Below are 12095 nucleotides of genomic sequence, written 5' to 3'. Positions count from 1 at the left end.
TGACCTGAAGTCGCGGCTCGCGGGGTACCGGGCTGCGGAGCCAACACCGCACCGCGCCGCGGGGTAGCGCCCCGGAGGGCGCGGGTCCCCGCCCCGCCTGCTCTCGGTGCGCCCCGCCCCTCCCGGCGCGTGCCGCCCGCGGGCCCCGGGTGCGGGAGGAACCGGCCCGCAGGCCCCCCGCCCTGCGCAGGCGCCGTCGCGCTCCGCCCCTCCCGCGGCCGCCCGGCACGCGCCCCCGCCCCGCCTGCGCGCGCTCCCCCGCGCCCGGCGCCCTGATTGGCGGTCGGCGGGGCCGGCAGGTGGCGGCGGCGGGGGCGGCCGGGCTGGCCTTGGGTGCCTGCGGCGCGGGCGCCTCCCTCGCAGCCGCCGCCGCCGCCGCGTTCCCGTCTCCTGCCCACTGCCGGGCTCCCGCTGCGGCTGCGGGTCCGGCTGCCGAGTCCCCGCGGCGCTGCGGCCCCGCTCTGGCGCGCAGACCGACCCGCGCCCCGGCTCGCTGCCCGCAGCCCTCTAGCCCGCGCGCCGCGCTGCGGCAGGTGCCCCGGGCATCCCGAGGCGCGGCGGCCGGAGCCCGGCCGCCATCGATGACCCCGGCCTCAGACCTGCTCCCGGCCGGCCGCCCCGTGTGAGTACCGCGCCTGTCCCTCCGCTCCCCTCCGCTCCCGCAGCTTTGCGCCACGCTCCGCCTCACGTTGCAGCAACTTCGAGGTGGGTGTGTGGCGGTCTCTCACCCTCCCCGCACCCCGTGCTTGTCCTGAGCCAGGCCCCGGGGCACGGCCGGCCCTGCCCTGCGGAGGGGCGTGTGCGTGACTTGAACTTGCTCGAGGATCGTCGCGGAGTCGGAGCCGCCTCTTTCTCCCGCTGTCCGGGCCGGAGCTCGCCTCTGCGTCTCCCTCCCGTTTTCTGGTCCCGGCCGGCCGCGTGGCGCCGGGGCTGCGGGGGCTGCGGGTCACCGCGTACCCACTGCGCTACCCGCGCGCCGGCGGGGCGCCCTGAACCCTCCGGTGAGCGCCCCGCGGCAGCCCAGCGCGGCGGACTTGACACTTTCGAACTCTTAATGTTTGTAAAATGGAGCTAATTAGGGACTCGCTCAAGGTCACGGTCGGTGCACAGAGTTAGAGCCCGGGGGGATTGCGTCTGGCCCCCGCCCCAGGGCTGCCAGGGGAGGAGCGCGCTCTTGAGGGGCGGTCACTCCAGCTTCAGCCCGGTCCCCTCAGACTCCCCCGAAGCTGCCAGAGCTGAAGAGGTAGAGAGCCGGTCCCAGGGTGCTCTACGGAGGTTTGGAGTCAGCCGCGGGGGACCTTCTGGGTGGGCGCGGAGCGGAGCTATTCGGTGGTGGGAGCCCTAGGACCTGCGGCATTCGGAGCACTCCCTCCCTTTACCCTCGCTTGATATGCCAGCGGCTCGGCGGGGAAGGGGGGTTTGCTAGGTGCCTGCTCTAAGGTCCGTCTTGCTCCGCTTCCTTCCCTCATATCTATGTATGATAAGGATAAGGATCAGGATAAGTATGTATCCTGAAGATTCTTAAATGCACACGCCAGTCTGGGCCTAGGGAACTTCCTAAGAAAAGCGGGTACGCTGTGGCGTTGGTTTCGATAACGTTGGCTCCCACCTGCTCCTAGAAAATACCTGCGTCTGGCGTCATTTCTACCCTCGCCACCCCTGACTCCTTGATCTAGATCTGTTGGTTTGCTCTGTTACTTTCCCTGGGGAGGATGGGGCCAAGTTCCAGGGTATGTAAACGTTGTCAGTGGGATTCCTTAGCTCCAGATCCTTTAAGGCAGCTCCCTTGGGGCTGTGGGCAGTTCTCAGAGCTTTGGCCAGAGAGCTGTCCTCTCTTGCCGTTATCCCCCAACTCAGCTTCCCCCGCCTCAACTCTGAAACTCAGTGATGAGATGACTGCTTAAGATAGTTTTGTGATGATTGACAAGCATGTTTGAGACTCAACTTTTTCATTTATGAAATGGAATAATTCCTGCCTTTCAATCTTCCCGAAGTACTTGGGGTTCAGAGGATATGAGAGATGTGAAAATGCACTGGGGTTATATTAAAAGGTAGAAGGAAGATGGTCCAAAGGATCTGGGGCTGTGGGAGGAAATAGGGATGATTTAAAGAATTTTATAAGCTACATCTGGGACCCTATTTGCAGATTTCAAAATCTTCTTTCTAGAGAAATTTAGTTTGCTAAGACTTTGAAATTACCGGTTTCCGTCTTCTTGGTCGTGTTCCTTGCCTGGCCATGGGCAATTGCATCTCTCTTAATTAGCCCCCACCCCCGCCCCAATCTGCGGGATGTCTCTGTGGGTCTGGAGATTGTCTCTAAGGGCTGGGGGTAGGCCGTGTGTGTGTGTGTGTGTGTGTGTGTGTGTGTTGTCTCTGAGGAGACGGTGTGTATTTCTTTGTAGCAGGGTTCTGTTTGCATTCTGGGTTTCATTTGTTTGTGTGTGTGGTAGGGAAAGGGGGGGGGGTTGGCTCCAGGATTTGTTCACTTTTAAGAAAGTGAAGTTTTAGCCATACTCAGTAATTTGAACTAGCAGTAGTGTAGACTGGATCCTATCTCCTTCCTCCCTACCCAGAGGGAGTCACAGTGGCTGAGAAATGCCTCAGAAAACTGGACATCCCCCTGTTTTTGCCTTCCCAGTTATTTCTGTGTTTGCACAGCCTGTTGTCTCAAAGGCAAGTTAAAGAGTGATGACTGATCAGACCTTGGTGAAATTGTCTTCACATTATATTGAAGTATAATAACAGAAAACAGTACAATTCTGAAAGTGTACACTCAGTGGATTTTCACAAACTTAACACACCTGGGTAACCAGTGCCCTGATTAAGACCTAGAATATTTCCAATCTCCCTATTACTCCTACGGGGGGCACTGTCCCTCAAGGGCAACCATCATCCTGCTTAGTTTTATAAGGCAAGTCTTATTTTTATTACTATGATTATTTATTTTAGCATTTTAGTTCCCAAGCTAAATTGAGACTTCTTGATAATTTTCTACCTCCTTTTTTATGAATGCAAACCAAGAGTAGTTATAACTAAGCCAGAAAACTAGAAGGAAGAATTTGTTTTTAAGATCTGGGCAGGGAATGAATTATTTGTCCCACCACACCATAATCATCAGTTCTTTGGTGATGGGTTATATCTGACCCCAAAAGTAACAGTGTTGACTTTGATAAATGGAGGCCAGTTTATTCCCCAAAGAACTTTTCCATAGAGTGAATTTGAATAATGCTGATCTGAAATAGTATGATGTTAAAATATAGATGAAGAAAAAAAATGAGTGAATTCTTATTTGAAACATAAAAAAGGAAATATTTTCAAAGTTAAAAATTGGTGGACAATCACAGAATTTCAAAGCTGAGTGATTTATGAACTATTTGTGCTGTTGCCACATGGTGGCGCCACATTGGCTGGAGAACTGAAACCTCTACCGTCCTTTCCCAAGCCCTCAGAAAGGAATCCCAGGAATAAAATCCAAAAGCTCAGTGTCTCCAAACATGATTTCAAAATACTGTTTTCCAGTATCAGGCAGACAACCTCCCTCTCTGGCCTCTACTGCTAAATCCATGGATCGGACTCTATCCCAGCTCTTTAAAAAGATGGCCCAGGGGTTGGGAGCAGGTGTGTATTGGAGGAGGGTGGAGTTGAGACACTATTGCCTTTCCCTCAGCATATGGAGTTACGGTGGTATGTGCTTGGGATTTTAAAGAGGGTCAACTGAGAAGCAACCTTAGGTGGGTTGAGATCCTTGGGCCTCATCTCACCCCAGAATCTCCCCAAAGGTTTGAGAGAAGGAGTTCTCCTTCCTGAGGCAGGTAGCTCTTTTCACAGGGCACTGTCCCTGGTGAACTAGGAAGAGTAAATAGGCCTGGCTGTAGCCACATTACTGTTACTGGAAGAAATGTCCAAACATCCCACACGGTGGGGCCAAGTTACAGGAGAGGTGGGGATGGTGTATTCAGGTGTGGAGAAGGCCAAGTGGACCCATCCAGTGCCCTCCTCCCATCCATCAATCACCTTTTACCGTTTAAAAGATTATATTTACTTGGTGGCTGCGGTGCCTAAAATCACCAAGAGTGTTGAGTGTTTGCCATGTGCTGGGCACTAAAAATATATTTACTCTTCACAATAGGAAGAGGATGGCTTTCTCATTTTATAGATGAAGGAACCAAGCCTTGAAAATTAAACACTCTTTCTAAATTTATATACTGTACCAGCTAGAGTGAGGATTAAGAACCATATCTCTGAGATAACTTCCTGAGCTGAGTTGTACCTTCCTGCAGGGTGGAGGGAGGAGATTTGCATAATTCTTTTGTCCTCCGTGGCACCTAGTCTAGCACTTTGCATGTAGCAGCCACTTAAATTTAAGTATGGGGTTGCTGGAAATAGAACGTTCTCTGATAAGCAAGAGGGAAATCCAGACTGTGAAGGTGAAGAACTTGGGGTCAGGTCCGTGCAACTGGCAATGTTGGCTCTGAGTGGGCGCCCATCAGAGTGTGTACTTTTACTTTGTGTTTAAAATTTTATGTAATGGAAGCCTGTCTTATCTATTTTTGTGATTTTTTTTTTATCCAGTATTTTTTTTGCATGCATTGATAACATATATTGATCATTGTAGATCTAGTTTGGTTTTAGTAAATTTGATTGGTTTTAGTAAATTTGTATGTAATATTCCTTTGTTTGATATACCAGAGTTTAAATATTCCCCACTGATGGATAATAAGATGTTTCCGCCTTTTGCTAAAAAATATTTCAGGGAATATCCTTGCTAAGATCTTGTTGAAATGTACAAGAGTGTGTCTAGGGTATATATCCCCCAGAAGTTGACTAACTGGGAAGTAGGATATGCTTATATCAGCATCCTTCTGCTACTTCAGCTCTACGGGGTACTGCAGATTATGCTCCTACTGTGTACTGTAGAGTTCCTTGTATGCCCATACCTTTGACCGTGACTGGTGTTAATCAGATGTTTTCCTCTTGGTTTATCTGATAAGCATGGAATGTATTTCACTGCTCTTTTACTTACGTTTCCCATAGAGATTATCTTTTAAATATATTTTGGTTTTGAAGTTTTCTTTTCTATGTCTTACCATTTTCATACTGGAAAAATTTTGTTTTTCATAGTTAGGTCTTTGAACTCATGTGAAATTTATATTTCTGTATTGTATGAGGCAGGGGTCTGTTTTCTAGATTGACAACCATTTGTTCTGTTATCATTCAGTGAATAGTTTATTAATTTTCTCATTTATTTTGTTGCCATCTCTGTCACATGCCAATTTCTGCTGTATTCTTGGATCTGTCTCTGTTCTATGCATCTTTTGTGATTCTGGAGCTAATACCATTTCATTTAATTATTAAAGCTTTGTAATAAATCTTCCCTTCTTACCCCTTTTCTTTAGAATTGTCTTGGTTATTCTTAACAATTTAGGCTTCAACATCAATTTTAGAATCTATCTTTTCTAATGAAAATTCATGTTATCATTTACATTGAATCTGTAAGATTAATTGGGAGAGACTTTTTTATCATTTCACAATTGATACATCCCATTCATGGACATGATCTATCTCTATAAGTCTTTTTTTCCCCCAGATCATTCTATAAACTTTATAATATTCTCCATAAAGATCTGGAACTTGTATTAGGTACCTTATAGGCTTTTGTTGTCATTTTTTAATTAACAGCTCTATTGAGGTATATATCACATACCATACAATTCACCCATTTAAAGTTTACAATTCAGTGTTTTTTAGTAAATTCACAGGGTGTGCAGCCATCAACATAATCTAATTTTAGTACATTTTTGAATCTGCAAAAGAAACCCTATGCCCATTGACATTCACTCCTCAATTCCCTCGCCCCGCCACACACAACCAGCCTTATGCAGCTACCAATCTACTATCTCAATAAATTTGCCCATTCTGTATATTTCATGTAAATAGAATCATACAAGAATACAATATATGATACTTGGTGCCTGGCTTTTTTACTTATCATAATGTTTTGAAGGTTTACCTATGTTGTAGTGTGTGTTATTGCTTCATTCATTTTTATTGCATCCTATGTATGTGCCACATTTTACTTATCCCTTTATTAGTTGCTTCCAGGTTTTATTACTTTTGTGAATGGGATCTTTTTCCCTCCAGTTACATTTTTTAAATTGATTATTGCCAGTGTATAGTAATGGGGTTGACTTTCTGTATGTTAATTTTCTATAATGCACCTTTATTGGTAGAATCCCTAGATATTCTGTAGAAAGCCGGATGTACCACAAATACTGATGATTTTGTTTCTCATATCTTAAAATTGTTTGTATCTTTTTCTTGGCATATTACACTGCCTAGACCCTCCGGCATCATGCTGAGTAATAATGGTGATAGTGGACCTCCTAGTCAGGTGTCTGACTTGGATAATGCTTTCAAATATTCACTAAGAGTGTGATGATTGCTTTAGGTTTGATAGATATCCTTTAATGTTAAGAGATTTTATGCTTCTGTATTCTAATAGTGTTCTTTGTTTTTAAAATCATGCTTGTGTTAAATTTTATAAAATTCCTTTTCTACATCTTTGATCTATTTAAGTTTAATTATGTTAATTAATCTATTTTGAGTTTTCCTGCCAAAGTTTGTATTATGAGAACATTACATATATTTCCAAGTATAAAATTATATTTTAATATTGAATTTGCTTTTTCAAATTATACTGGCACCCCACCCTGAGTGTGAGCTCTCCTTTCAGAGAGGTATTTTTTCTTCTCCCACTTGAGGATCAATGACTTGAGCAAAGATCAGACCAGTTAAGGGTTTAAAAGGCTAGTAAATATGAAGCACTCTGAATAATGCTTGGCACATAAATGTTAATTATTGTCGTAATTATACTATACAGTTAGTAGTAAATTATCAAAGAGCATTGATTTGGAGTTCTAAAGAGGAGACTTCACTGGAGGTAGGACTTGTCCAAATGGGGTAGTTCATGGAGGATGTGGGATTTGACCTGGCATTTGAAGTTAAATTTAACCTAATTAAATGTGTTAATATAAAATTAATAATTGTAGAAATACAGGCAAATAGAAAGAAGAAAATAAAAATCACCTATATTTCCACCACTCAGTCACTTGAAATTTTGTATTATTTTTCCTTATCGATCATTTGATGTTGTATACATAAATATAGACCTTTTAAATTTTCATTTTTTGAACCCACTAGTTGCAAGCCTTCATAAGAGGTATCATCACATAAAGACATTCACTAATGAACTGTCCACTTATATCTTAGTCCCTGTTCTGATGTCTTAACTTAACACTGATGGTTGTCTACCTACCTAAGCACCATTTTCTTTATGGGTCAATTGCTCCCTGATGATACAGACTTTTATTGGACAGGATAGTGCAAATCCACTGTAGAGCAGAATTGCAGATCTTGCGAAAGATGGAGGCCTTGGTGAAGTTGATAAAACTTACTTGACAATCTGCAGGAAACACACTCATTGTTGAACAAATGGGTTGCTGGCAGCCTAAAACTTGATAAGGATTGAAAAAGAGAAAGAGTAACGGAGAGAGGATGTGCTTCAGAAGAATATGAGTTGCATGACAAAATAGGAAGGTCTTCTGATGCCCATCCTCAAATAATCTTGTGCAACAATGATGCTCTTTCTGAGCTTGTCAAAAATGTCAAATGCTCATTGAAGGATGTTTTGTGCTCTTCTTTATGTTTGCTTGGAAAATTATGCTCCAAATATGAAAACTTGCTTTGTTCTAAGATAGCGCTTTCTGATAGAAATATAATACTAGGAACATGCATAGTTTAAAATCCTCTAGAGGGTACATTAAAAAAAGTAAAAAGAAAGGTAAAACTAATTTTAATACAATTACAATTAGTAATATAATTTAATATAATGTGTCAAATATACTTTTGGATACATTTCAAGATACAATCAATACAGAATTATTAAAGAGACATTTGACATTCCTTTTTTCTATATAAAGTCTTTGGAATCTAGCATGTATATTTATAACCTCCATACCTTTCAATCAGACTAGCCACATTTTGAGTGTTCAGTAGCCACATGTGGCTAGGGCTACTGCATTGTACAGTGCAGTTCTAAGAACTAGTGTGAAGTTGTAATTATATTAAAATTTGGTAAAATATCAAATAAAATGTATTTTCTTTTTTCATTTTCCTAAAATATAATGCCAATCAGACCTTTGTGTTTCCCATTATTTACTGTGAAATTTTAAGTGGACTCACTTTAAGTGACTTTTCTCTGATAACAAGTATCCTTACATAATACGGAACATATGAATATAATTTTTAAACAAACATAAGGTGATACTTCTTTAAATTCAACAGCATATGGGCAACTTTAATGCCAATAATTATTCTTCTATATCATTATTTTCATCCTCCTTATTATCTATTTAATCTATATACCGTAATTTATTCAACAAAACCATTCTTTGACATTAGGCACTTTAGACTTTTTATTGTAAATTTGTCTTTGTATACATTCTTTATTTTTCTTGGGATGAATTACATTGTCAAAATTTGTTTACATTTCTTTAAGCAAAATGTAACCCTCCAGGAAACTTTATAAATTTATTTTGCCGTCAGTGGTGTTTGTGCCAGATCCTCGTGGCTTGCCCTTGATAAATATGATTATTTATTAATACTGCCAGATTCTTAGGCAAAAGAAAAGACCCCAGATTCTTGTTTTTTACTTCACTTTTCTTTACTGATGAAATGGAATGTATCTGTGTGTTTATTGGCTTTTTGGAGCCAACTTCACTACGGAGTTGTCCGCAGTTGTCTCTCTTACACCCTGTGCATTCTGTAACTTGCATTTATCATTTAGTGTTTTTGAAAGAACTATCAGGTTGTTTAGCTCAGATCATGCTCGTATTTTTAACTGCTAAATATCATTCTACCATATACAAATACCGTATTTATTAATCTGTTCCTCTATGGTGGACTTTAGATTGTTTCTGTATATATTTTTGGCTGTTACTTAGATGTGTTCAGTAAACATCTTTGAAATTTATTTATGTACATGCACAAGAAATTCTTGAGGATATATGCCTAGAAATGGAATTGCAGTGTTTTATTTTATATAAACTTTGAATTTGACCATCTGGTGCCAAGTTGCTCCCCAAAGCAGCTATACTTATTTAAACTCCTATAGCAATGTAGACAGATAACATCTGTCTCATTAAGGAAATAACATTACAGAAGGAAGAACAAAGATGTTAAAGGAAAAAATATACATGTATGTATTTGTATATATAAATATCCTAAAGTTCATTTAGAAAGCTCAGAGGTTTTAGGCCTTTTCATTTTGAATCTTGCATCATATAAATGATTGTATATGAATATAAATCATAAACATCATACAAATATTTACCTAGCTTGGGAGAACTGGTAAGAGTTTAAGTGGTCGGCTATTAAGGACTGCCTTGAATCAGGGCAGACTGTGAGAGGTTAAGCCCCTGTTAAGGAGAACCAGGAAAGCCCCTTGGTGCAGCTTGGCCCCTACCTCACCCATTCCAGGGTGTGAATTCCACCATTGGATAATTACTCCGTTTCATCTTCTCTTCTTTTAAAATTTAGAACTTGGTTGGCATAACTCCAAAGTAACACTGTGCTGTTGACACCCTAATGCAAATGAGTTTATGTGATCAATTGCTAGTGACAGGAAGACCAGAACAGCATGACACCACCAGCGGGTTAGTGAGGAAAAGGCTGAGAGATGGACTTGGATGAGGGAAAGGCCGGATGCTTTAGTAAGACAAACCTCACCCCCTTCACAATTACCCTGAGAACGAATTCTGCATTTCTGTAAGGAGAGTAAAAAGAGCTTTATGAAACTGCGTGCCTAAAAGCTTTTAGAAAATTGCTTTTGGTGTTTTTATTCAACCATTACCTTCTCTAGGTGATTATGAGTTAAATTTTCTGTATATATTTATGTGTCATCAGCTGGGGCAAGAAAAACACTCTATGGAATGTCATTTTGTGGCTGAGATTTACAGTGTAATACCGAGACAGATGTGTGATCTGCCGCTGGGATGCACAAATCCATGCTGTGGGCTGACAATTTAATCTCACTGAGCAGACACCGGGGAAGAGGATACAAGACGTGAGTGTTCAGGGGAAGAGTGGACACCTGGAGCACAGAGGTGCCTGTGGCCTCGGGATCTATAGTGGCTATTTGCCAAAGTCCTCAGATAATCTGCTGACACTGAATCCCGGTAGCTCAGATAATGATATAGCTCAGATAACGATGTCCTGTGATAAGGTTCCCTCTTTTTGGTGTGAAATATAACTATCTGCAAGTGCGTGGGGTCATTTTTTAGGCAGGTTGATTTTTTAGGCTTGGAAACCTAGATGACAGGGTTCTATTGGAATCACTGGGCAAAAGAAAAATAAGACTCTTTCCATTGTGTTTTTCTGAAGATAGCCCCATCTGTGTAAGCAGCGTTTCCAGCCCAACCTCTTCCTGACTTCCTCTTGAAAACCTCTGTCTCCAGCATGTTTTCACTTTATGTAGCTCCAGCCTCAGAAAATACGACAGGTGCTGCTTTTATGTTTGTGTTACATAAATGTGGCTTTGTTGTTTTGCTTCTTTTAAGAAATGACTTATTAATCATTAGGGATTTTGATTTACTAGAATGACATGTAAGCAGAGTATTTGAGGTTAATCTCTTTCTTTTACAACTAATTAGAAGAAAAATCAGAAATGCTGTTTTAATTGCATCCTTGTTCAAAGCCTTTTAGAAATCCACCAATCGATTTTTCAGCTAGTGGATGTCAGGTGGCTCTCCCGGGACTGCAGATCTTGCAGTCTGGCACCTGAATGCTGTGGAGATCCTCTAAAGGTTCCCCTGCGCTCCCTTGTCTGAATCCTTCCTGCCACAGGTTCCAGGTACAGCTGACATTTGCTTTTCCCATGGCTACTGCCACCACCCTCTTTCTGCTTGGGTTCCTGTCCCTCAGACTGCTGCCGATGGTGGATGGTGAGGCCATGAGGACATTTCCCCCTTCTCTTTTGTAACAGGTCCGAAAGCAGCAAATTGAATGAAAAACAAAAGACCACTTTTGGCAAACCTGGAGATGGTTAAAATTGCTTCCAAAAAGGTGGAAAGGTTGCCAGAAGAAGTGAGATCAATGGGGGCATGAGGGAGGAGGCATAGAAATAAATGTGCTGGGCATGCTCAGTCAAGACATTCTGTGACAAGGATATCTGCAACGGATGTTTATAGCAGCACATTTCACAATTGCAAAGATGTGGAAACTACCCAAGTCCCCATCAATACATGAGTGGATTAATAAAATGTGGTATATGTATACCATGGAGTTCTACTCAGCTATAAGAAACAATGGTGATATAGCATCTCTTGTATTTTCCTGGATAGAGCTGGAACCCATTCTACTAAGTGAAGTATCCCAAGAATGAAAAAATAAGCACCACATGTACTCACCATCAAATTGGTTTCACTGATCATCACCTAAGAGCACATTTATGAACAACATTGATCAGGTGTCAGGCAGATGTGGGGGGGGAATGGGTGTATACGTACATAATGAGTGCGATGTGCACTGTCTAGGGGATGGACACGTTTGAAGCTCTGACAGGGGGTGGGGGGTGGGGGGCAAGGGCAATATACATAACCTAAACTTTTGTACCCCCACAATATGCTGAACTATCTATTCTGTCATTCTTTTCTATTTATTAATCTCTGTTCTCATCTTTACTATTTCTTTCCTTTTCTTTGGGTTTATTTGTTTTTTCTAATCTCTTAAATTTACATGATTAACTCATTAACTTATAGCCTTTTTTCTTTCCTTTATATGCATTTAGGACTATAAATTTTTATCTAAGTATTGCTTTAGCAATATTTGTACTTCACAACTTTCAATATGTAGTGTTTTTGTTATTGTTCACAGGTAAGTTTTTAAGATTTTCATTATGATTTCTTGTTTGATTTATGACTGATAATTTTTTTTAGAACTTTTTAACAATTAGTTTTCTATTTTAATGCACAATGATCAGAGAATGTGGTCTACATGATTCCAGTTCTTTGAAATTTGTTTTTATTTATTTATTTTGA

General features: G+C 42.0%; 1 protein-coding gene across 1 annotated transcript in view; it reads left to right on the top strand.

Annotated features, from left to right (window-relative positions):
- The first annotated feature begins 411 nt into the window (after window positions 1-411).
- LOC123623600 (myosin VIIA and Rab interacting protein) overlaps window positions 412-12095 on the top strand; it is a 255538-nt gene continuing 243854 nt past the window's right edge. Inside the window, 1 exon segment of the mRNA XM_045530922.1 lies at window positions 412-622. The gene's annotated coding sequence lies outside the window, so the exon portion shown is untranslated.

The sequence above is a fragment of the Lemur catta genome, chromosome 18 (assembly GCF_020740605.2).
Source record: "Lemur catta isolate mLemCat1 chromosome 18, mLemCat1.pri, whole genome shotgun sequence".
In the NCBI taxonomy this organism is placed as follows: domain Eukaryota; kingdom Metazoa; phylum Chordata; class Mammalia; order Primates; family Lemuridae; genus Lemur; species Lemur catta.
The sequence above is the reverse complement of the archived record's forward strand: the minus strand, read 5'-3'. Positions and strand labels throughout refer to the sequence as shown.